Below are 25,898 nucleotides of genomic sequence, written 5' to 3'. Positions count from 1 at the left end.
CCACCACATAATAAACACCATTATACCTCAGTATGAGAAATGTCCTGTGCTCCTTGCCCCCTTTCTGATGCCCTTGCCCCCCTTTGCCCTGACTTGGGGAATCACTATCACCTTCGCTACCACTGCTAGTGAACCTACTGCCATGGTTAACAGAACCACCAACAAAGCTAGATGTTTGAATCATGTCCTCCATCTCCTAAGGATGCAATTCATCCCAGTACAAAGGCTGACTGTTCATCTCACTCAATAAATCAACTGCAAGAAAATGTTGTTATGAAAATCTTCCTCAGCCTCTGGAGTACTGTGGCTTAAGGGAGTAAGTGGCAGATAGAGTTATCATTGATAGAATTGAAAGTCTGCAATGTAAAATATTAACTGTTATAGTGGCGGAAGAGGTGGACTATGCAGAACACTGACTCAAATTGTCAGATGTAATATCATCCTGCTGTGACTAAGATGAGTGATGTACCATTTATTCCATAACACCATCCGCTTTCTTCCCAAAGGCAAAGGAGGACAATTCTGACCTGTGACTGTCCGGATGGCTGGTGCCAGTGGTAGTTGTGCTTCTACGGCTAGCAACTCCCATATTCTTAGGTGTGGTATGTTTTTTTTCTTTCCTTTTATATTATTCAATGTATACCATTGGCAATTTTTAATTTTACCATACAATTATTAAAACAGAATAAATAACTTTTTGTTAACATTTTAATTGATTTAAAGGATGTTACAAGAAATGTTAAGAAGGTGCACGTTCAAAAATCCAAATGCGACAACCGGCTGCAGTATTGGTGTGGCATAAACAGGTGTGCAAAAACAGACTTGCACAGTTAAATGTAAGGATTAATTTAAAGAGCGCCGATCAACATGCAGGGATTGCCTGCCACTCACTGTAATGCCGTAGCCATGTTGGTTACGGCATTACAGTGATTGGCTGGCCGCACAGCGTCATCAGGTCTATATCAGACCTGGTGCCGCCATGTTCGTCACAGTCACTCCGGAATCAGACAGCGTAGGGAGAGGTGCTGCTGCATCAGGGAGAGATTTGCTTGTGTATTAGGTAGTGTAGGGAGAAAAACCGTACATTACACATATCCATCTTAACAAACAGTTCTTTTGAGGACTAACTAATCCATCTGCAGAGATATCAGGCAGGCAGTGTATATAAGCAGGCAGGCAGGGTATATAGCAGACTGCAGTGCATATAGCACAAGAGGCTCCATTCCAATTCTGCCTTCTGCTGCTGTTAGATATTTCTATACAAAGGCCCAGGTCTCAGGGGCCAGGAATACTTTTTTTTGCATCTTAATCCTCATTATTTGCTTAAAAAGCAATCAAGAGAACACCGTTTTTCTGTGCCATTTGCTTGTTGGCACTGAAGAATACAGCCAGGTCCTTTCCATATTACAGCGCTAGAAATCCATCTATGTAAAACTGTTTTCTCTGTCACACGGATCACATATACGTTGTCAGAAAATACTGCCATTTCTGGCCTCCATTAAAAATTTCTTTCAGTGTGTCAGTGAAGCAATTGACACCAGATTGCTGTTCAAACTACTTACCTACAGGCCAGGTATTTAAAACTCTGTTTTCTCCATCACACGGATCACATATACATTGTCAGAAAATACTGCCATTTCTGGCTTCCATTAAAAATTTCCTTTAGTGTGTCATTGAAACAATTCACAGCAGTTTGCAGTTCAAACTACTTACCTACAGGCCAGGTATTTAAAACTCAGTTTTCTCCATCACACGGATCACATATACGTTGTCAGAAAATACTTCCATTTCTGGCCTCCATTAAAAATTTCCTTTAGTGTATCAGTGAAGCAATTCACAGCAGTTTGCTGTTCAAACTAACCTACAGGCCAGGTATTTAAAACTCTGTTTTCCCCATCACACGGATCACATATATGTTGTCAGAAAATACTGCCATTTCTGGCCTCCATTAAAAATTTCCTTTAGTGTGTCAGTGAAGCAATTCACAGCAGTTTGCTGTTCAAACTATTTACCTACAGGCCAGGTATTTAAAACTCTGTTTTCTCCGTCACACGGATCACATATAGGTTCGCTCCAAACTCAGTCATTTGGATTGAGCATGGAAGATACTGTCCTCCATTGAAAATGGGCAAGGGACGGGGAACTGGACGTGATGGTAATGGTGCATGCAGAGGCTGAGGACAAGGCCATGGGCAAGCTGAAATTGTGCCACAACAAACACCCACATCTTCTCGCCTGACCATCCTGTCCCAATTTCTAGGGGACCGCAGCACACCACTATTATAATAATAATAATAGTCTTTATTTATATAGCGCCAACATATTCCGCAGTGCTTAACAATTCACAGGTTCATATACAACAGTCATAAGTAACATAGCTAAAGATAATACAATAATTACAGCAAAAATGACAACCCTGCTCGTAAGAGGTTACAATCTACAATGAGGTAGGGGTGACACAAAGTACAATGGCTTATTTACAAGGATGGTCCAGCCATCTTGAGGGGATGAGGGATAGATAAAGGCTGCATGAGCTCATCACCAGCCAGTATCTGTAGTGCTTTTGGGTTTGGTGGAGACTTATGTTTGGAGAAATAAGGGATGGGCTATAAGAATATAAAACGACTTCGAATAGGGAAGGTGATAGGCTGCTTTAAACAGGTGTGTTTTTAGGGAGCGCCTAAAACTGTGTAAGTTGTGGTTCATCCTAATTTCTTGGGGTAGAGCATTCCAAAGAATAGGTGCAGCTCGGGAGAAGTCTTGAAGCCGGGAGTGGGAGGTACGGATTAGTGCGGATGTTAGTCGAAAGTTGCTTGCGGAGCGTAGAGAACGGGTAGGCCGATAAACAGAAATGAGGGAAGAGATGTAGGAGGATGCCACACTGTGGAGGGCTTTGTGGGTGAGAACAAGCAATTTAAATTGGATCCTATAATTCATGGGCAGCCAGTGCAATGACTGGCACAGAGCGATGGAGTCTGAGTAACGGTTAGCCAAATAGATGACCCTGGCTGCAGCATTAAGAATGGACTGGAGGGGGGAAAGTCGAGTGATGGGGAGGCCAATTAATAGAGAGTTACAGTAGTCAAGGCAGGAGTGGATCAGGGCAACAGTGAGGGTTTTTGTTGTTTCCAAGGTGAGAAAGGGGCGGATTCTAGAGATGTTCTTCAGGTGCAAGCGACAAGAGCGGGCAAGAGATTGTATGTGGAAGGTGAAGGAGAGATTGGTGTCAAACACAACGCCTGGACAATGCGCCTGCTGGCTCGGCATTATTGTGGTGCCACACATGGAACCCAGAGCAGTGTCTAAAGGTTGTTGGCTGGATAGAGGATAATTCTTCCAGTCACTTAGCCACCACCACCACCCTGTCTTCCACACGGTCAAGTCTCAGTAGACGTGAGTCTAGACCGCATATTCCTCACCCTGATCCTCCTTCCTCCCACCATGCCGAGTGCCCAACAACTGATTCCACACTTGGACACTCTGAAGAGCTGTTCACTTTTCTATTTATAGATTCGGGCCTCTCGCCCGGTCCACTTGAAGTGGGTCAAGAGGAGATCGCGTGTAGCGATGCCCAAATATTTGAGCAGCCACGGTCACATGAAGGCGACGGTGGGAAAGTGTCACAAGAGGTGGACGATGATGAGACAGAATTGCCAGAAAGTCAGGAGGAGGACCAGGGTGCGGAAGTGGAAGACGAGGTGGTGGATGATATAGTAACTGACCCAACCTGGCAGGAGGACATGCAGAGCGAGGACAGCAGCACACAGGGGGAGGGAGGCAGAGCACCACAAAAGGCAGGAAGAAGTAGTGTGGTGACCGCAGGCAGAAGGCAGGCAACCGTTCCCCGTAACACCAACACAAAGAAATTTGCCAGTACAACTGTTAGGTCTTCCCGAGTCTGGTTGTATTTTAAAGACTCTGCCGATAACCCCAAAAAGGCCATTTGCAACACCTGCCAGGCCAGCATCAGCAGGGGTGGCAAAACAACCAGCCTGACCACCACCAGCATGATGAGGCACATGGTAGCAAAGCACCCATCTTTGTGGGCCGAACCCCAGGGTCCAGGAACAGTTTCTGCAGGTGGCGCCATTTCTTCTTCCGCTGTTGTGCATGCAAGCCAATCCCCTGTCCATGGTGCATGTGAAGATGCCTCCTGCCCTGCACCTGTCGTTGCACACTCTCAAGTAGCAGCATCAGGTAGCACGTCCATGTCCTTGTTCCAGCACAGCGTTCAGTTGTCCATACCCCAGTCCTTGGAAAGCAAGCGCAAATATGCAGCCAACGCCACACAGGCCACACTACTAAATTATCACATTTCACGACTGCTTGCGCTCGAAATGTTGCCTGTTAAGCTCGTGAAGACGGAAGCATTCCACAACCTGATGGTGGCAGCTGTCCCTCGGTACTCGGTCCCCAGCCCCCAGCCGCCACTATTTCTCCTGGTGTGCTGTCCCCGCATTACACAACCACGTGTCACAAAACATTAGCCATGCCCTCAACAATGCAGTTACCGGGAAAGTCCACCTAACCACGGACATGTGGACAAGTGATTGTGGGCAGGGACGGTACATCTCGCTGACGGCACACTGGGTTAACATAGTGGAAGCCGGGACCCAGTCGGACCTTGGGACGGAACACGTCCTCCCGACGTCAAGGATTGCGGTCCCTAGGTCAATCAGGGTTGCCCCCACGGTCTACAGCTCCTGCACCTCATCCTCCTCAGCCTCCTCCTTCTCTTCAGCCTCCTTCTCCGAAATGACCACATCAGTCACAAGCTGGAAGCACTGCACCACTGCCTCGGCCAAGCGGCAACAGGCTGTGCTGAAACTAATATGCTTAGGTGACAAACCGCACAATGCTGAAGAGTTATGGACAGCTCTGAAAGAGCAGGCAGATCTGTGGCTCACACCGCTGAACCTACAGCCAGGCATGGTCATATGTGTCAATGGCCGGAACCTGGCGGCGGCTCTGAGGCGAGGCGAGTTCACACAAGTACCATGCCTGGCTCATGTGCTTAACCTCATGTTTCAACGGTTTCTCAAATCCTACCCGGAGCTGCCAGATCTACTTGTTAAAGTACGCCACCTGTGTGCCCATTTTAGAAAGTCAGCTACAGCTTCCGCCGCCCTTGCCGTGTTTCTGCAGCATTTGCAGCTTCTGGCTCACAGACTGGTGTGTGATGTCCCCACGCATTGGAACTCTACACTGCAGATGTTGGGAAGGATTTGTGAGCAGAAGAGGGCAGTTGTTGAGTACCAGTGTTAGGCTCACGCCCGGACTGACTGGCGTGAGGGTGGTTAGTGATCCCACTGGAGCATGAAACGAGGAGTGCCTGGAGGGGCATGACTAAGTATCAACTCGGTCCGGCCAAGGTCGCACGGCGGCTCAGTCAACTTCGTGAACCTGGAAGGAACCGAGCAGAGTGACCAGGTGCTACTCCAGGTCAGACCCCGGTCACAGCTGTTGACCCACACCGGGGAATGCAGGAACAGGCAGGTTAGGCTGGCATACTGACAAGTGGGTACTAGCAGGCACAGCTTGTATGCAGACAGGTGGGTACTGGCAGGCACGACTGGTATGCAGACAGGTGGGTACTGGCAGGTAGGAACCCAGGCCGGATAAGGACCAGTACAGGCTGGGATACAGGAACAGAGCCGCAGGTGCGGCAAACAAGCAGAGCAGAGCAAAACCCGCAGGTGCGGTAGACAAGCAGAGCAGAGCAAAACCCACAGGTGCGGTAGACTAGCAGAGCAGGGCAAAACCCGCAGGTGCGGTAGACAAGCAGAGCAGAGTAAAACCCGCAGGTGCGGTAGACAAGCAGAGCGGAGCAAAACCCACAGGTGCGGTAGACAAGCAGAGCGGAGTAAAACCCGCAGATGCGGTAGACAAGCAAAGCAGATACACACAAGGTACTTACAATGAAGTAGCGAGTGGACACTAAACTCACAAACAGAAGTACAGAGACAGCGAGTTGGAGTTAGGTGCAGGTTCAGACACTGCAGGAAAAGGGAAGATACGAACATAGAGACAAATAAGTAACGGGCAAGGACACTGTTCAGACAGGAACTGAACCAGGAACAAGATACAGGGATGAGCCTGGGTGGTGGAAACTGACTAGAAGTCACAGATACAGGCAACGGGCCTGGGTATACAGCCCCCAGGGTGGCGGAACAGACTAAATACAGGACAGGACCTGGCAACTCAGTTGCACACAACACACTGAAAGAAAGTGTTGCTCAGGCACCTCCTACTGGGTGGAGGGGGTTTAAGTATCCAGTGACTCACAACAATAGGCTGAGGAAGCATTAGGAGTGCGCACACAGTAACTATAAGAATCAGGCAGTAACCACGCCGCCGCCCTAAGCAATCAGACAAGCGATATGCACACAGCAGGTACTGGAACAAAGTGTGCAGCCTGAACTGATAGGTAAGATGACGGTCTTGCATGGTGGGAGAGGGTAAGCCATGCCAGCACGCCGCCAGGGATGTTGCAACCAGCATCAACAAGGCCGTCGGTATTCAGTTCAGACTCCACACATAAGACCTCAGGAGTGGACATGGATGTCAGACATATGTACCATCCTCCAAAACTTTGAGTACTCCTCCAAGATGGTGAGCTGCGATGACGCAATAATTAGCTTCACCATCCCGCTTCTCTGTCTTCTGAAACGCTCTCTGCTCACAATCAAAGAGGATGCATTGCAGGCGGAGCACGATGAGATGGAGCAAGGAACCATACAGGGTGATTACACACAGCCAAGCCTCATCTCATCCCAGCGTGGATTGGGTGACAATGAGGAAGAGGAGGAGGAGGAGGAAGGACAGGAGCTAGTTTCATGTACTATAGACGGTACTACCTGAACAGCTGTCATACCATCTGTTCAGCGTGGATGGCCAGAGGACAGAGAGGAGGAGGAGGAGAGTGACGCGCCCCCTGGGCCGCATGTGTGTGGAGATACCTGGAACCGGACCTGTTGCGGATGCTGGGGGTTGTAGTCCTTGTGTGGCGGGGACCTGGTTCCATGGCTCAGGGTGGTCAACCCAAATGGCAGTCTATTTATAGGGTTTTTTGATATTAAATGTCCGACTACGCCACCCGTGGATTGCGGTCAAAGTGAACCGCCGCTGCAGGGCAGACCGCTGAGGCTGGTGTTGTGAGTGCAGCAGAGGATAGTATAACTCCCCACGGGAGGAGTATAGCCTCAGGGCAGCAAGTGTGGATGTTGGGGGTGATGGTGTGCGTGAGCAGCAGTAACAACACAGAGTCCTGTAATGCAGTCCAAGGTATTTACTCACAGTTCTTTATCCACGTTACTACAGCTGATCATAACGTCCCACGTCACACTGTGTTCCCGAGGTGAGGGGCTCGGCCTACTCTCAGATAACTTTGGAGCGTTTCACAGGACCCCCTTTGTGTGTCCTTTCTCTGGCCTGTCATACCCCGCCAGTGACCTCGCTTCTGTCCGGCTGCCTCGGGCCTTCTCTGGTAAACCTTGGCGCCACTTTCCCTGACCCTATGTGGTGCCTTCCTAGCGGGTGTAGCGAGGGGCTGCGCCACATGAAATGTCACAGCGTCCGGTTTCTAGCTGAGGGTAGTTCCCCGCCTCCACTAGTTTCGGGGACCGGTCTCCCCCTTTGGCCTGACCCTTCTACGCAGGTAGATTCGGGCGTGCGGTGGCGACTCGCTGGTCCACGCCCCTGGGGTCCCTTCGATCCTTGTTCCTGGAGCCTCCTCCGCTCCTCTTCATTCCTTCTTCTTCCTTCTCCTTCCTCCAGGCTCCGGCCGCCCTCTCCGGCCTGCCTGCGGAGCAGAGCCCATGCAGAGCCTCTGCTCCCAGCCTCCTTCTCTCCCACCTACTGAACTGACTGACTTAACACAGAACTAAGATGGTGCCCACCTTTTAAACCTCCCTCTAGGTGCACCCAGGAACTGCCCTCTCCCTCCTATGCACTACAGTGTCCCCCCTTCCTCGGTGTTCCCTCCCCCCACTCCAGCCAGGGACAGGGACTGTCGTGCTCTACTTGGAGCATATCGGTCGCCCTGCCCCCCGGAAATGTGGTGTAATGCATGCAGGTGTCGGGGTCCTGATTCACACTCCATCCTTACCTGGAAGTGAGATATCGCACATCTGGATGAGATGCAATACCTCTGTAGCAGCCGAACCCTCGGGGCACTACATTCGCCCCTGGTAAATCACAGCAAGTCCGCGGGCTGGAACAGAGCAAAAGACAATGCAAATTAGGACATGCAAAATTTTATTTTTTTTTTTAACTGCCAATTGCATATCACTTCCCTTTATGGGAAACATTTTCTCTTTTCACCACTATATAAAACATTCCTTTTAGTAGAAAACATATCAAACATCATCAGCAGCATATCAACGGCGAAGTCTCTTTTCAACCGGTCACAGTTCTTTCCGCGACCAGGTGTCCATTCTTAAGGTGCAAACTTGGCAAAACTTTTGAACATGAGGGACCCGTTCACAAACCCTCAACGTAGGCCCTGGGCGTCGCTGCAGGGCATATGTGATCCGGAGTTGGACCACATTTTCCGCCACGCAAAACGGGTTTTTGTTCTGAGGTCTGTTGTTGCAATATTTATAAAACTAATAGACGGCACTCTAGGAAGTGCAACTATTTACATGGATTGGCTGCTCCCAGTCCTCAGCCGATTAGTTCACAGAAAGTTGGCTGCTCCCAGTCCTCAGCCGGATATTACTGAAAGTTGGCTGCTCCCAGTCCTCAGTCAGATATTACTGACCCGTCTCCGGGTAACTTTAACCAAACAACTGAACAACAACCCCTAACCGGGCAAACTTCTCATAATCCGGAAAACGGCGTGTCCTGTAACTCTTCACCCTGGCGGGTAACTATTTACAATTAGGCTGTCGCCCATCAATAGCGATGTCCTTCTTCTTGACTCTCCTCCTCCTCACCGTACTCTTCAGACCCGTCCGGGTCCTCTGGGTAGTAGCGTTCAAGGTAGTGCTCTTCCTCTACCCGCTGGACATTGAGGGCGTACCACCTTTGCAATCCTCGATGTCGGGTGTATATTACCCGATCTCCCGGGAACAGCTCCCACTTCGGGTGTCCAGCTGGCAAATTACCTTCCACATACCTCCTGTCAACGTAGAGGTCTGTGTCTGTGGTGGGATCCCGGATGAACCCCATCCCTTCTCCTGATGGAACTTTACCATGGTCCCAGTAATTTTAGGACCGCGTGCAGCTTGGGGGTTTCGGCGGGTCCGCGTCTTCTCCTCCGCGCTCCGGGCCTGCAGCTGCTCCCTCTTCTGGCGCCGTGCCCACTCCTCCTTCTCTAGCTGCCTGATTTCCCCCTGGCAGAACTCCCTCCTGCGAGCTGCGGCCGCCAGCGTCTCCTGCGACAACCCCATCAGGTTCTCCCCAGTCTGGTCCCACTCGATCTGGACCTCTTCCTCCAGGAGCTGGGGGATGGTGACTGGCTGTGGAACAGGCAGGAGCGGAGCAAGCGGGGCCTCGTCCTCTGCGGACAGGTTCTTCCGCTGACGAGGGTGAACCCATCCATCTGGTAAGGGGACCGGCTCTCCATCGGGCCTGGCGTGCTGGCTGTACAGGTCAGTCCCTAGGGGTGGCAGTGTCGGGACCGGTGGCGCACGCTGCTGGAGGGCGCCTGGGGAGGTCAGGCCTTGCGACCGGGCATGGAGTGGGCTGCTTCCGACCGCACCCGGGGTCAGGGGGCATGGCCCGGGGCTTGATCCGGCGATGGTGCTCACGGCTTGGGGCCTGTGTGCCGGCGGCGGGAGCGAGGGAGGCGCAGCAACTCCCGGGACGTCTGGCTCCGCGACGGGGTCCAGAGGCAGGTTGGTAACATCAGGGCTGGTGGCAGGGGTGTCCCCCTTACCTGCTTCCAGGGCTGCGCTGCTCTCAGCTTCCGGCCTCTGCTCCTCATCCTCAGTGGCTGGCTCGCTGGCCGGTGCTAGCGGCGTCCCGTGCTGCTGGACCGCGACCGGCCGGGCCATCTCTTCCCTCCATTCCGCTGCAGCTTCCCCCTGCGCCTGGACCATCCTCTGGTCCAGATCCTCCAGCGCAGTTCGAAGGAACTCTGGGTCTTCTCCAGTGAGCTGAGCCATCAGCTCCTTGAGGCTGTACGGGGCCGCGATGGCCTGCAGCAAGCCACCCGTCAGGGTGCTGTAGTTGGTGCTGCTCGCCATCTCCGGGTGTGGTCTGCCGAGACTGATCCAAACCAAACCCTGCCCCCCAGTTTTCTTCTTCTTCCGCCCCTGTTGGGGGTGGTCCCGGGGCAACCTGCTGACAATCACTCTCAGGGGCAGCCCCCCATGAGATGGACATCTCTACAGCCGCACTCAAGGCTGTTGGGGGTGGGCTCCTTTGTTGGCGCCATTCTGAGACCTGGCCCACGATGGGAGGTGGCTTCTTGTTGTCTTTTGGCGCGCACATAATGGCGTCTGTTCTGCTGGGGCGGGCGCCACATTCAATACAGTAAAACAGTCTATTTTCGGGCACGAAATTCTGCCGACTACGCCAAAAGTTGACGCGCCCCCTGGGCCGTGTGTGTGTGGGGATACCCGGAAACGGCCCCGTTGAGGATGCTGGGGGTTGTAGTCCTTGTGTGGCGGGGACCCGGTCCTGTGGCTCAGGGTGGTCAACCCAAATGGCAGTCTATTTATATGGTTTTGTGATATTAAATGTCCGACTACGCCACCCGTGGATTGCGGTCAAAGTGAACCACCACTGCAGGGCAGACCGCTGAGGCTGGTGTTGTGAGTGCAGCAGAGGATAGTATAACTCCCCACGGGAGGAGTATAGCCTCAGGGCAGCAAGTGTGGATGTTGGGGGTGATGGTGTGCGGGAGCAGCAGTAACAACAAAGAGTCCTGTAATGCAGTCCAGGGTATTTACTCACAGTTCTTTATCCACGTTACTACAGCTTGTCATAACGTCCCATGTCGCACTGTGTTCACCAGGTGAGGGGCTCGGCCTGCTCCCAGATAACTTTGGAGCGTTTCTCAGGATCCCCTTTGTGTGTCCTTTCTCTGGCCTGTCATACCCCGCCAGTGACCTCGCTTCTGTCCGACTGCCTCGGGCCTTCTCTGGTAAACCTTGGCGCCACTTTCCCTGAGCCTATGTGGTGCCTTCCTAGCGGGTGTAGTGAGGGGCTTTGCCACATGAAATGTCACAGCGTCCGGTTTTTAGCTGAAGGTAGTTCCCCGCCTCCACTAGTTTCGGGGACCGGTCTCCCCCATTGGCCTGACCCTTCTACGCAGGTAGATTCGGGCGTGCGGTGGTGACTAGCCGGTCCACACCCCTTGGGTCCCTTCGATCCTTGTTCCTGGAGCCTTCTCCACTCCTCTTCCTTCCATCTCCTTCCTTCTCCTTCCTCCAGGCTCCGGCCGCCCTCTCTGGCCTGCCTGCGGATCAGAGCCCATGCAGAGCCTCTGCTCCCAGCCTCCTTCTCTCCCAACTATTGAACTGACTGACTTAACACAGAACTAAGATGGTGCCCACCTTTTATACCTGCCTCTTGGTGCACCCAGGAACTGCCCTCTCCCTCCTATGCACTACAGGGTACCCCCTTCCTCGGTGTTCCCTCCCCCCACTCCAGCCAGGGAGAGGGACTGTCGTGCTCTCCTTGGAGCACATCGGTCGCCCTGCCCCCCGGAAATGTGGTGTAATGCATGCAGGTGTCAGGGTCCTGATTCACACTCCATCCTTACCTGGAAGTGAGATATCGCACATCTGGATGAGATGCAATACCTCTGTAGTGGCCAAACCCTCAGGGCGCTACAGAGAGCATGGTCAGTCATACTCTTGGTGAGGACACGGAAGTCTTGCCTGTTAGTAGTCTGGCACACATGGCTGAGTTTATGTTACGCTGCCTTTCCCATGACCCTCGCATTCTCAAAATTTTGGGTGACAGTCATTACTGGTTGGTGACATTTCTAGAACCCCGCTACAAGGAGAATTTTATATCTCTTATTCCTGAGGGGGACAGGTCAACAAAAATGGGGCTGAACCAGAAGGCCTTTGTTGTGGAACTATTAAAAAAATTCCCATCTGAAAACGCTGGCGGCAGAGGGCACACTTCGATGGACAACCAAGGAGTACAGGCGACAGAGACACAACTTCAATCCAGCAGATGCAGGGGAACACTGTCAAAGTTCTGGGAGAGTTTTCTCAAACCTTCCCATCGCACAGGCCCTAATGTGCAGGGTACTCTCACAAGGAGTGCAAAGTTTTGGAAGATGCTGAGTGAATACCTTGCTGACCGTACCAACGTCCCCTGTGATTCCTCTGTGCCTTATAATTATTGGGTATCCAAGCTGGATACATGGAATGAACTGGCTCGCTATGCCTTGGAGGTCCTGGCCTGCTCTGCCGCCAGCGTTTTATCAGAGCGGGTTTTTAGTGCCGCTGGTGGAATTATAACTGATAAGCGCATCCGCCTGTCAACTGAAAATGCTGACAGGCTGACTCTTATAAAAATGAACAAGGGCTGGATTGAGCCAGACTTCTCAACACCACCAAATGATAGCAGCGTAACATAAACTCAAATCCAGTGTCTTTTCTTGGGAGGTGTATTCCCATACACCTTTTCACACCCACACATGGGTATACGCTTCCTGATTTTGGCTATTTGCTCTTGTCCTCCTCCTTCTCCTCATCTTCTACAACCATATCACCAGGGTGACCGTGGTCCGTGATGCAACACCCACATAATTTTTTTAAAGTGTGTTTATGATGCCCATAAAAATTTTTTTTTTACAGTATGTTCATGTATACCCCCCGGGGTAAATGTTTGTCAGCCCATACACTTAGTGCATGGGCATTACAAGTATACAAGGCCCGCTCCTTTCTAATGGGAACATTTTTTTATGAGGTCCTCCTCCATGTCTCTTCCAAGGGAAATTGAAGTGCCTCCAAATTTTTGGCAGCTCTTGCATTCATTGCATAGGCCAACACTATGGGAGACTCTCTCCTTTCTAATGGGAATTTGTCGCTACTGTGGCCCTGCTCTATGTGTCTTTAAATTCTTAGTGGGGTTTTTCCTAAAATTCGTCAGCCGTTGGACTCACTGCATTCCCTATAACTGTATAGCAGACTCTCTCTTTTCTAAATGGAATTTGTCGGTACTGCGGCCCTGCTCTATGTGTCTTTAAATTCTTAGTGGGGTTTTTCCCAAATTTTGGCACCCCTTGCAGTCACAGCATGGGTATTACCACTATAGGAGACCATCTCCTTTATAATGGGAACATTTTTTTTACTGAGAGCCTCCTCTATGTCTCTTCAAAGGGGTATTGGGTTGCGTCCAAATTTTTGCCATCCCATTCAATCACTGGATATGCAATAACAGTATAGGAGACCCACTTGTTAATAATGGGAACAACAAAGCATAGCCGGCTGATGGCTCTCCAACAATAGCGAGGGCCGACTACTGGCCTTTTAAGAATAGAAAGGGCCGTCTGATGTCCCAATCAAAATAGGCTGTATGACTTTCAGAATCCCTTCATCATAAATAAAACAGGATGTGTCTGATGATGTGTCACACACCACATTGCCAGTTAAGGTTGTAAAATGTTAAAATGACATTTCCCGGTGAATGTATTTGTCTTAAAAAATAACATAAAGAAAACAAACCAATAGGATCTTTCTTTAGAATAAAAAACAGTGTCACCAATTTAACCTCAATGTAATCACTTTGTTCAGCTCCTGCACCTCCTCTTCCATCTCCGAAATGACCACATCAATCACAAGCTGACAGCACTGCAGCACTGCCTTGGCCAAGCGGCAACAGGCTATGCTGAAGATAACATGCTTAATGCTTAATTGACAAACCGCCCAGCGCTGCAGAGTTGTTGAAAGCTGTAACACAGCAGCCTGATCTGTGGCTCTCACCGCTGAACATACAGCCAGGCATGGTCATATGTGACAATGGGCTGAGCCTGGTGATGGAGAAATGACAGCCGGAGTCGATACGGTTTCCCTCTATGCCAGTCTTTTCACCGAGCTAAAAACAACTCTCAGCAAAAAAAGCTGTGGACTGGATCCGTACCGTCCCTGGCCACATTCACCTGTCCACATGTTTGTGGGTAGGCGGTCCTTCCCAGTAAGTGCACTGGGGAGGGCACGGGTAATGTTGTGGGACCCGTGGTTGTGGAAGGCGGAGATGATACCGGGAAAAATAATGGTGGCTGGGGACCAAGTATGGATACCCGGTCGCCGACTCCATAAGATTGTGGACAGATTCCGCCTCTACGAGCCTTAAAGGCCATATTTCAAGTGCAAGCAGCTGCCCAGAAATCTAGCAGTTTAGTGTTGCGGCCTGTGGGTGGCTGGCTGCTTACTTGCGCTTGCATTCCAAGTAACAGAAAACTAAGCAGATGATGGCCTCTATCATCATCATGGCCTCACCTCGGCACTATGAACTCTCCTGAAGGAGAAGCCACGGCCCACCGGAGGAGTCTCCGGTTCTCTGGTCAGCCCGTCCAACCCTGCCAAGAAGCAGCCCTGACTAAGAAAAGTGTGGGTTCCCGGACACTCTATGGCTGCTTTTATAATGTGGATTGGACATGCTTATGCATGTTATTTCTTAAATCGCATTGCAGATCAGGCCATTGTCCAACTCTGTATTCATGAAATTAAATGCGCAAAGAAAGATGTTTGTGTGTCAAAGCAACACCGACAAGTGCGAATTGATGTTGGACGGGCTGCCATTGCTTCTGCAACAAGCTGCATTACAGGACTTCCTGGGAGAAATGACACCTAGGGTAGATACTGTTTCGATCCATGCCAGTCCTTTCACCAAGCTAAATACAACTCTCAGCAAAAAAAGCTGTGGACTGGCTTCATACCGTCCCTGGCCACATTCACCTGTCCACGTGTTTGTGGTTAGGCGGTCCTTCACAGTAAGTGCACTGGGGAGGGCACGTGTAATGTTGTGGGACCCATGCTTGTGGAAGGCGGAGACGATACCGGGAGAAATAGTGGCGGCTGGGGATCGAGTATGGACACCTGGCCGCCGCTGGCATGAGGTTATGAAAAGCTTCCACCTCCACGAGCAAGCAGCTTTAGAGGACTTCCTGGGAGAAATGACAGCTGGGTAGATATGGTTTCCCAAGTCCTTTCACCAGGCTAAAGAATATGGCTGTGGTGAAGTTCAACTCAGCAAAAAAAGCTGTGGACTGGCTCCGTGCCGTCCCTGGCCACATTCACCTGTCCACGTGTTTGTGGTTATGCGGTCCTTCCCAGTAAGTGCACTGGGGAGGGCACGGGTAATGTTGTGGGACCCGTGCTTGTGGAAGGTGGAGACAACACCGGGAGAAACAGTGGCGGCTGGGGACCGAGTATGGACACCTGGCCGCCGCCGGCATGAGGTTATGAAAAGCTTCTGCCTCCACGAGCCTAAAAGGCTACATTTCAAGTGCAAGCAGCTGTAAAAAATTTGGCAGTATAGTATTGCAGGCTGTAGGTGGGTGGGTGGCTGGCTGCATACTTGTGCTTGCATTTCAAGGAATGGGGTAGGGACAACTGAACGCTGCACTGGGACAAGGACGTGGACGGTGATTGTTGCAAGTCTGCAGCGACAGGTGCATGGTGGGAGGCATCTTCGCATGTGCCAAGGATCACGTATGATGGGCACACTCTTAGGCAGTGACCTGGGAGTCAGAAATGCTTCCAGAGGTCTTCCCCATGCTGTTCCCATGTCTTTTCAGCACTGTATGCATGTGTCTGATGATGTGTCACACACCACATGGCCAGATAAGGTTGCAAAATGTTAAAATGACATTTCCCAGTGAATGTATTTGTCTTTGTTGAAAGCAATGCAAAAGTGCAAAAACGCATCAAAAACGCTACATGTGAACATAGCCCAAGGTGTGGAGGAGTATTTTTGGTTTTGGTTATTTATTTTGCCTTATATACAAGTCATTACCCTGGAAAGGATGTTCCTTAACATATTTCCCAAGAAAATCCATTTTGGTTTCATTTTTGTATGTTTTATTGTGAGTCTGTAAAAGTGGCGTAATACTCTGACAATGTTGTTGACAGCAGTGACCTGGGAGTCAGAAATGCTTCCAGGGGTCTTCCCAATGCAGTTTCCATGTCATTTGAGCACTGTTTCCATCGATTTGGGCAATTTTTAGGCCCTCTGCAGACCGCCGGGGGGAGCAGCCTGAAAAATGCTCGAGTTTCCCATAGACTTACATTGGGCTTGTTGCTCGGGTCTAGCACCCGAGTATTCCAATTTGCTCGACCTGAGCAACGAGTACCCAAGCATTTTAGTGTTCGCTTATCACTAGTTACAACAAAATTTTGGTGGCAAAAATGTATTTATTTTTTTTTCACTGCTCAATGGTATAAAATGCTATGACACACCTCTAGTGTCAATATGATCCCCTAGATGAATTCATTGAGAGGTGTAGTTTGTAAAATGGGGTCAATTATGGGGGATTTGGCTGATCTGGCACCTCAGGAGCTCTACCAATGTGACATGGCACCCTCAAACCAGTCCAGCAAAATCTGAACTCCAATATGGCACTTCTTCCCTTCTGAGATTTGCACTATATCTCGAATGTAGTTTTCCTCCACATATTGGGTATCTGCGTACTTAGGACAAATTGCACAACAAACTGAAATTTCTCCTGTTACCTTTATGAAAATGCAAAAATTGGGGATAAAAAACTTTTTTGTTGGAAAAACGGGATTTTTTTATTTTCACGGCTCAACGTTATAAACTTCTGTGAAGCTCCTGGGGGTTCAATGTGCTCATTACATATCTAGACACATTCCTGAGAGGTCTAATTTCCAAAATGGTGTCACTTATGGGTGGTTTCCACTGTTCAGTCACATCAGGGGCTGTTCAAATGCGACATGGTGTCTGCTAACTATTACAGCAAATTTTGCATTCAAAAAGTCAAATGGTGCTCCTTTCCTTCCAAGCCCTGCCGTGCTTCCAAACAGTAGTTTTCCTCTACATATTGGGCATCTGCGTACTCGGAAGAAATTGCACAACAAATTTTATTGTGCAATTTCTCCTGTTACCCCAGTGGAAATACAAAATTTAGGGCTAAAAAAAAACAATCTTGTGGGAAAATGTGATTTTTTTATTTTCACAGCTCAACATTATAAACTTCTGTGAAGCATCTGGGGGTTCAATGTGCTCACCACACATCTACATAAGTTCCCTGAGGGATCTATTTTCCAAAATGGCGTCCACTAATTATTCAACCAAAATTTTACATTCAAAAAGCCAAATGGCCCTCCTTCCCTTCCGAGCCATGCCATGCACCAAAACAGTAGTTTTCTTTCACATATTGGGTATCAGTGTACTCAGAAGAAATTGCACAACAAATTGCATGGTGCAATTTCTTCTTTTACCATTGTGAAAATGCAAAATATGGTGCTAAAAAACATTTTTGTGGGAAGAAATTCATTTTTATATTTTCATGGTTCAACATTATAAGCTTCTGTAAAGCACCTGGGGGATCAAGGTGCTCAATACACATCTATACAAGTTCCCTGAGTGGTCTAGTTTCCAAAATGCTATCACTTGTGTGGGGTTTCTACTATTTAGGCACATCAGTGCCGATTCAAATGCGACATGGCGTCCTCTGATTATGGCAGCAAATTTTACATTCAAAAAGTCAAATTGCTCTCATTCTCTTCCAAGCCCTGCTGTACGCCCAAATAGTGTTTTTCCCCACATATTGGGTATCAGTGTGCTCAGGAGAAATTATACAAAAAATTTTGGGGTCCATTTCTTCCTGTTACTCTTGTGAAAATTAAACAAATTGGGTCTAAAGTAAAATTTTTGTGAAAAAAGTTAAATGTTCATTTTTTCCTTTCACATTCCATTTATTCCTGTGAAGCACATGAAGGGTTAATAAATTTCTTGAACATGGTTTTGAGCAACTTGGGGGGTGCAGTTTTTAGACTTGTGTCAGTTTTTAGTATTTTCTATCATATAGACTCCTCAAAGTCACTTCAAATGTGATGTGATCCCTAAAAAATGGTTTTGTAAATTTTGTTGGAAAAATGATAAATTGCTGGTCAACTTTTAACCCTTTTAACTTCCTAACGAAAAAAAAAAATGTTTCCAAAATTATGCTGATGTAAAATAGACATGTGGGAAATGTTATTTATTAACTATTTTGTGTGATATGACTCTCTGATTTAAGGGCATAAAAATTAAAAGTTTGAAAATTGCAAAATGTTTTATTTTTTTGCCAAATTCCCGATTTTTTCACAAATAAACTTAAGTCATATCAAAGAAATTTTACCACTATCATGAAGTACAATATGTTACAAAAAAGCTTTCTCAGAATCACCGGGTTCTGTTGAAGCATTCCAGAGCTATTACCTCATGAAGTGACACTGGTCAGAATTCAAAAAATTGGTCTGGTCAGGAAGGTGAAAACAGGCTTTGTGGTGAAACAGTTAAACAACCCCAAATTTTTCAAAACAGACCTAAGTAGAAATGCGAGGTAGGTGAGTAGTTAGAGCCAGCAACTCCAACAATCTGCTGTGTTTGTGTGGTGTGTAAAGGTGTAAAATTTGAATAGTAAAACAGTCACGAGTAGTAAAACTGTCACAAAAAAGTTAAATTAGCATACCACTTTTTGAGGTAAACAGTTGCGGTTAAAGATATTGTTCAGGTTTGTGATGAAAGTCTACAGTGACATTATGTGACTGCAGACTTCTGAATTCTGACAGCATGCTGACCACTCTCGGTAAGGATTCTCTGGTGCTGGCGATGAGAGCATGTGGTCACTAGACTATAAGTATGCAAGTATGGCCTCATTCTGACTAGAAGAGCATGGTTTCACTCAATACAAGTGAGGAGGTTATCTAGACTGTCAAGTGTCAACCCCTCTCGCTGCAGATGCAGGAGAATCCTGACAGCACACTGTCAGGATTTAGATGTCTGCAGTCATATAAAATGATTGTAAACTTCCATCCCAAACCTGGCCAACTCTTCAAATGTCTGTTTTATTGGTAATTTTCTTTTGTATTTTTTAAAACAAAATTATTTCTCCTTGCCAAAAAAATGACACAAAAATGCAAAAACTCAGTTTCCTGGCCAAATTCAAACGCACTGCCAAATTCAAATTTTGACGAATTCACTCCTGACATGTGACTTTCTAGTACATCATATGTTGGGTCCTCTTTTTTGATGCGGGCTCAGGAACTGAGCCTACATTTTATTTAGCAGATAATGGCTGTGCTATTTACCAATCATCTGCCTTTAATAAACTCAGATGGAACTGAGCTCCGCACATAGCTGTTAACCTGTAAATGCTTCTGTCAATCTGACAATGACATTGTTGTCATTTTCACTCTAACCACCCATTTATGCCCCAAAATTGTGTCTTGGTGCACTGATGGGCAGTTAGAACAACGACAGCACTGGCAGGGGTCAGATGAAAGTCCCCATGCCTACTTCTGACGATGCTTTGTTGATGCAGGTTCAAGTCCACTACAGAGACTACAAAATACAGTAAAAATTAAAAATATATATTTTTTTAAAATGAGGATAAAATAGATAATTAGAATTTGAATCATCCTTCTATGCCTCCATTAATAATAAAGAATTAAAATAAAAAAATAAACATATGTTGTATCTCCATACCTATAAATTTCTGATCTATCAAAATATAAAATTAATTAACCCATCTGGTAAATACGGTAATGAGAAAAAATAAGAATCCTTAAGATGTCGCCACACCGAAAAAAAAATGGCTAAGAAGTGATCAAAACATCGTGTCTACACCAAAAAGGTATTGATAAAAATGTCAGCTCAGGTAGCAAAAAACAAATTGTCACAAACCTCTATCAAATGAAAAATAAAAAATGTCATGAATCTCAGAAAATGGCAACACAAGACAAATTTTTTTTTAAACAACATAAATAATAATAAAAAATTCATGTTTGGTATTGTCGTAATTGTACTGATATGGAAAATCATACTTCTAGGTCATTTTTACCATAATATGAACACCAAAAAAACAAAATCTAAAAAACTATTGCAGAATTTAGCTTTTTTAGCAATTGGGAGAGGGGAGAGTAGAGGAGGAAGGAATAGCTGGAGGCATAAACATACATTCTGCAGCAAGTTCTCCTGAAATGACAATTGTTCACCATGGAACTTTATGGGCACCAATTGTCATATCCTATATTAGTAGGGGGATTTAAAATTTTGATAATGAATCATATGTCCAGGAGAAGAAAGAAGCTTTTTTCTATAATAAGCTACATTATGAAGCTTCTTATTTTCAAGTATGCTTTTGATTTATGAAAAAAATGAGGGTTACTCTTTAAATATATTTAACTATTAGGAATAAAAAAGGAGTTATCTAATTTGTGATATTATTTTATATTTATCATTAAAGGGAACATATCATCTGATTCATTAACTGCTGCATGTTTTCAACCAGGTATATTTTTCTCTAAATCGTACAGGTTTTTCAGAGAAAATACTCCTTTAAGATACAGTGGGGACAATAACCGGAGACAAGTCCACCGCTCTGCCCCCGCTCCTTCAGGTGATTGACAGGTCTCTCCCTATGTTGTGTTAATCATCTTCAGCTGAGTTGGGAAGAGCTAGTTGTGGGTGGAGCTGGACTACACTTATCTCTGTCTATGGTTCCCAGTGTAATCATTAAAGCATCCACCTCCTATTCAAATAAAGTACAGCACCATGGACACTACACCGCGTGCACAATTATTAGGCAAATGCATATTTTGATCACTTCGATACTTTTTATACATGTTGTCCTACTCCAAGGTGCATAGGCTTGAGAGCCAACTACCAATTAAGTAAATCTGGTGATGTGCATCTCTGTAATGAGGAGGGGTGTTGTCTAATGACATCAACACCCTATATAAGGTGTGCTTAATTATTAGGCAACTTCCTTTCCTTTGGCAAAATGGGTCAGAAGAGAGATTTGACGGGCTCTGAAAAGTCCAAAATTGTGAGATGTCTTGCAGAGGGATGCAGCAGTCTTGAAATTTCCAAACTTTTGAAGCGTGATCACCGAACAATCAAGCGTTTCATGGCAAATAGCCAACAGGGTCGCAAGAAGCGTGTTGGCCAAAAAAGGCGCAAAATAACTGCCCATGAATTGGGGAAAATCAAGCGCGAAGCTGCCAAGATGCCATTCGCCATCAGTTTTGCCATATATCAGAGCTGCAACGTTACTGGAGTATCAAAAAGCACAAGGTGTGCGATACTCAGGGACATCGCCAAGGTAAGGAAGGCTGAAAAACGACCACCTTTGAACAAGAAACATAAGATAAAACAGCAAGAATGGGCCAAGAAATATCTTAAGACTGATTTTTCAAAGGTTTTATGGACTGATGAAATGAGAGTGACTCTTGATGGGCCAGATGGATGGGCCAGAGGCTGGACCAATAAAGGGCAGACAGCTCCACTCCGACTCAGACGCTAGCAAGGTGGAGGTGGGGTACTGGTATGGGCTGGTATCATCAAAGATGAACTTGTGGAACCTTTTCAGGTTGAGGATGGAGTGAAGCTCAACTCCCAGACCTACTGCCAGTTTCTGGAAGACAACTTCTTCAAGCAGTGGTACAGGAAGAAGTCGGTATCGTTCAAGAAAAACATGATTTTCATGCAGGACAATGCTCCATCACATGCATCCAACTACTTCACAGCGTGGCTGGCCAGTAAAGGTCTAAAAGAAGAAAAAATAATGACATGGCCCCCTTGTTCTCCTGATCTGAACCCCATAGAGAACCTGTGGTCCATCATAAAATGTGAGATCTACAGGGAGGGAAAACAGTACACCTCTTGGAACAGTGTCTGGGAAGCTGTCGTGGCTGCTGCACGCAATGTTAATCTAAAACAGATCAAGCAACTGACAGAATCTATGGATAGAAGGCTGTTGAGTGTCATCATAAAAAAGGTGGCTATACTGATCACTAATTTTTTTGGTTTTTGTTTTTGCATGTCAGAAATGTTTATTTCTAAATTTTGTGCACTGATATTGGTTTACCTGGTGAAAATAAACAAGTGAGATGGGATTATATTTGTTTTTTATTAAGTTGCCTAATAATTCTGCACAGTAAGAGTTACCTGCACAAACAGATATTCTCCTAAAATAGCCAAATCTAAAAAAAACCCACTCCAACTTCCAAAAATATTAAGCTTGGATATTTATATGTCTTTTGGGTTGATTGAGAACATAGTTATTGATCAATAATAAAAATAATCCTCTAAAATATAACTTGCATAATAATTCTGCACACAGTGTATATGTATGATGGAGCTGCTGTGTTCCGGCAGTAACTGAGAATTTCTGTTCACTGCTGGCACTGGTAACAGTTAATTGCCGGGAGTGAGGGGTGTTGTACCCCCAACAATCAGATATTGATGGCCTATTCAGTGTATAGGCCATCAATAAAAAGTTTCCAACCTCTTCACGAATATAATGTATTTAATTCCACATACCTTCAATTTATTTATATTTTAAAGAGGAAATAATTGTATTAATCCCTTAGTGACAGAATCCATTTTAGCCTTAATGATCAGGCAAATGTTTGAAATCTGAGAAGTATTACTTCATATGGTAATAACTCTAATGCTTCTACTTATCTCAGTGATTCTGAAATTATTTTTTCATGACACATTGTACTTTATGTTAGCGGTACAGTTAGGTCAATTTGGTCAATTTGGCTCCGGTGCTCAGGAAAGACATATTGGAGCTAGAGATGGTACAAAGGAGGGCGACTAAGGTAATAAAGGGAATGGAGGGACTAGAATACCCAGAGAGGTTGTCAAAATTAGGCCTATTTACGTTGGAAAAGAGAAGACTTAGGGGAGACCTCATAAACATGTATAAATACATCAGGGGCAGTACAGAGATCTCTCCCATGACCTGTTTATACCAAGGATGGTGACAAAGACGAGGGGGCACACTATGCGTCTGGAGGAAAGGAGGTTCCTGCACCAGCATAGAAGGGGATTCTTTACGGTCAGGGCCGTGAGACTCTGGAACTCTCTGGGAGAGGAGGTGGTGATGTCCAACTCACTTAATGAGTTCAAGATAGGCCTGGATGCCTTTCTTGAGAACAATAAAATGACATCTTATGCTTAGTTAATTAATCCAGGGATTTAATCTGACTGCCAGATTGGTGTCGGGAAGTGAATTTTTCCTCAATGATGTAAATTGGCCTATATCGCATGTTTTATTTTTTTTTTTGCCTTCCCCTGGATCAACGCTGCGGAATAGCTGCAGTGCACAAGAAATAGGCTGAACTGGATGGACGCTTGTCTTTTTTCGGCCTTATAAACTATATATATATTTGGTTTTCTAAAACATCTTTAATTTGTTTTGCGTTTATTTGAAAAAATATGAGAATTTTGGAGAAAACTTTGAAAAATGTGCAATCTACAGATCTGTCCGATACAATTAATAAATAATATTTCCTATATGTCTACTTTACATCTGCATCATTTTTCCATTTTTCTAACATCTTTTGATTTTGTTAGAATGCTAGAAGGATTAAAAGTTTAGAAGCAATTTCTAATTTTTTCAAGAAATTTAGAAAACCTGTTTCTTTAGGGACCTATACAGATTTAAGTGGACTTTGAGGGGTTTATATATTGGAAACTCACCAAAAGTGATACAATTTTAAAAAAACACATTCCTCAAGTGCTTCAAAACTTCTGTCAGGAAATTTTTTAACCCTTCAGATGTCACACAGGAATTAATGCACTGTGGAATTAAATAAATACATTTTAATTTTTCATCTACAATGTTGCTTTAGCCCCAATTTTTTCATTTTTACAAAGAATATCATGAGAGACCAGAACCACAATTTGTTATTCAGTTTGTTCTGAGCTTACTGATACCCCACATATAGTCAAAAACCTCTATTAGTACAAACGGCAGGGCTCGAAAGGGAAAATGCACCATTTGAATTTTGCAACACAAATTTGGCTTAAATAGATTGCGTTTGTACCCAAAAAAGGCTTGTATAGGGTGCTGATCATACACATGTAGGACATAGTGTCTGTCTTAAAGCCTATTAGTGAGCCCATAATATTAGATTAGGTGGGCTGCCAAGCACTAGATAAGTGCACCCCATGAGGACAGACACTTTAGCTTACAAGGCCAATGTTGATGGGTTTGACAGCACCATGAATAAAAATATAATGTACAAAAAATATATATATAATATACAGTATATGAGGTATTTGTTGATATTTTGGCCAAAATACGCAAGCTAGCAACCCATGTCAAAGGTCCTCATGCTTGCGAGTTCCTACACTAAAATTGACATCCATTACCACTCATTTTCCCCTAGCCAGATAGGTTGAGGACACTTAATGCTGTGTTTGCATTAGAGCTCAAAATGGATTCAATATAGTCATAGGAGAGCTCAGAGTGTTATACACATATTTCCACTCATTTCATATGATTTGATTGTGATATTGAATAAATATTAATCAAATTTTTATAAAAACTCACTGAAACTGATGAATTTAAGTTTAAAACGGTCCGACCAACTTTATATACAGTACAGACTAAAAGTTTGGACACACCTTCTCATTTAAAGATTTTTCTGTGTTTTCATGACTTTGAAAATTGTACATTCACACTGAAGGCATCAAAACTATGAATTAACACATGTGGAATTATATACTTAACAAAAAAGTGTGAAACTACTGAAAAAATGTCTTATATTCTAGGTTCTCCAAAGTAGCTGCCTTTTGCTTTGATGAATGCTTTGCACACTCTTGGCATTCTCTTGATGAGCTTCAAGAGGTAGTCACCGGAAATGGTCTTCCAACAATCTTGAAGGAGTTCCCAGAGATGCTTAGCACTTGTTGGCCCTTTTGCCTTCACTCTGCAGTCCAGCTGACCCCAAACCATCTCGATTGGGTTCAAGTCTGCTGACTGTGGAGGCCAGGTCATCTGGCGTAGCACCCCATCACTCTCCTTCTTTGTCAAATAGCCCTTACACAGCCTGGAGGTGTGTTTGGGGTCATTGTCCTGTTGAAAAATAAATGATGGTCCAAATAAACGCAAACTGGATGGAATAGCATGCCACTGCAAGATGCTGTGGTAGCCATGCTGGTTCAGTATGCCTTCAATTTTGAATAAATCCCCAACAGTGTCACCAGAAAAGCACCCCCACATCATCACACCTCCTCCTCCATGCTTCACAGTGGGAATCAGGCATGTAGAGTCCATCCGTTCACCTTTTCTGCGCCGCACAAAGACACGGTGGTTGGAACCAAAGATCTCAAATTTGGACTCATCAGACCAAAGCACAGATTTCCACTGGTCTATTGTCCATTCCTTGTTTTCTTTGGCCCAAACAATTCTCATCTGCTTGTTGCCTGTCCTTAGCAGTGGTTTTCTAGCAGCTATTTTACCATGAAGGCCTGCTGCACAAAATCTCCTCTTAACAGTTGTTGAAGAGATGTGTCTGCTTCTAGAACTCTGTGTGGCATTGACCTGGTCTCTAATGTGAGCTGCTGTTAACCTGCGATTTCTGAGGCTGGTGACTCGGATAAACTTATCCTCAGAAGCAGAGATGACTCTTGGTCTTCCTTTCCTGGGGCGGTTTCTTTGTAGCGCTTGATGGTTTTTGCAACTGCACTTGGGGACACATTCAGAGTTTGTCCAATTTTTCGGACTGACTGACCTTCATTTCTTAAAGTAATGAGGGCCACTCGTTTTTCTTTACTTAGCTGCTTTTTTCTTGCCATAATACAAATTCAATCAGTCTATTCAGTAAGACTATCAGCTGTGTGTCCACCTGACTTCTGCACAACACTACTGATGGTCCCAACCCCATTTATAGGTCAAGAAATCCCACTTATTAAACCTGACAGGGCACACCTGTGAAGTGAAAACCATTTCCGGTCACTACCTC

The sequence above is a fragment of the Phyllobates terribilis genome, unplaced genomic scaffold (genome assembly GCF_046119375.1).
Source record: "Phyllobates terribilis strain yellow unplaced genomic scaffold, ASM4611937v1 Scaffold_1__5_contigs__length_1240528914, whole genome shotgun sequence".
Classification (NCBI taxonomy): domain Eukaryota; kingdom Metazoa; phylum Chordata; class Amphibia; order Anura; family Dendrobatidae; genus Phyllobates; species Phyllobates terribilis.
This window is presented reverse-complemented; position numbering follows the sequence as displayed.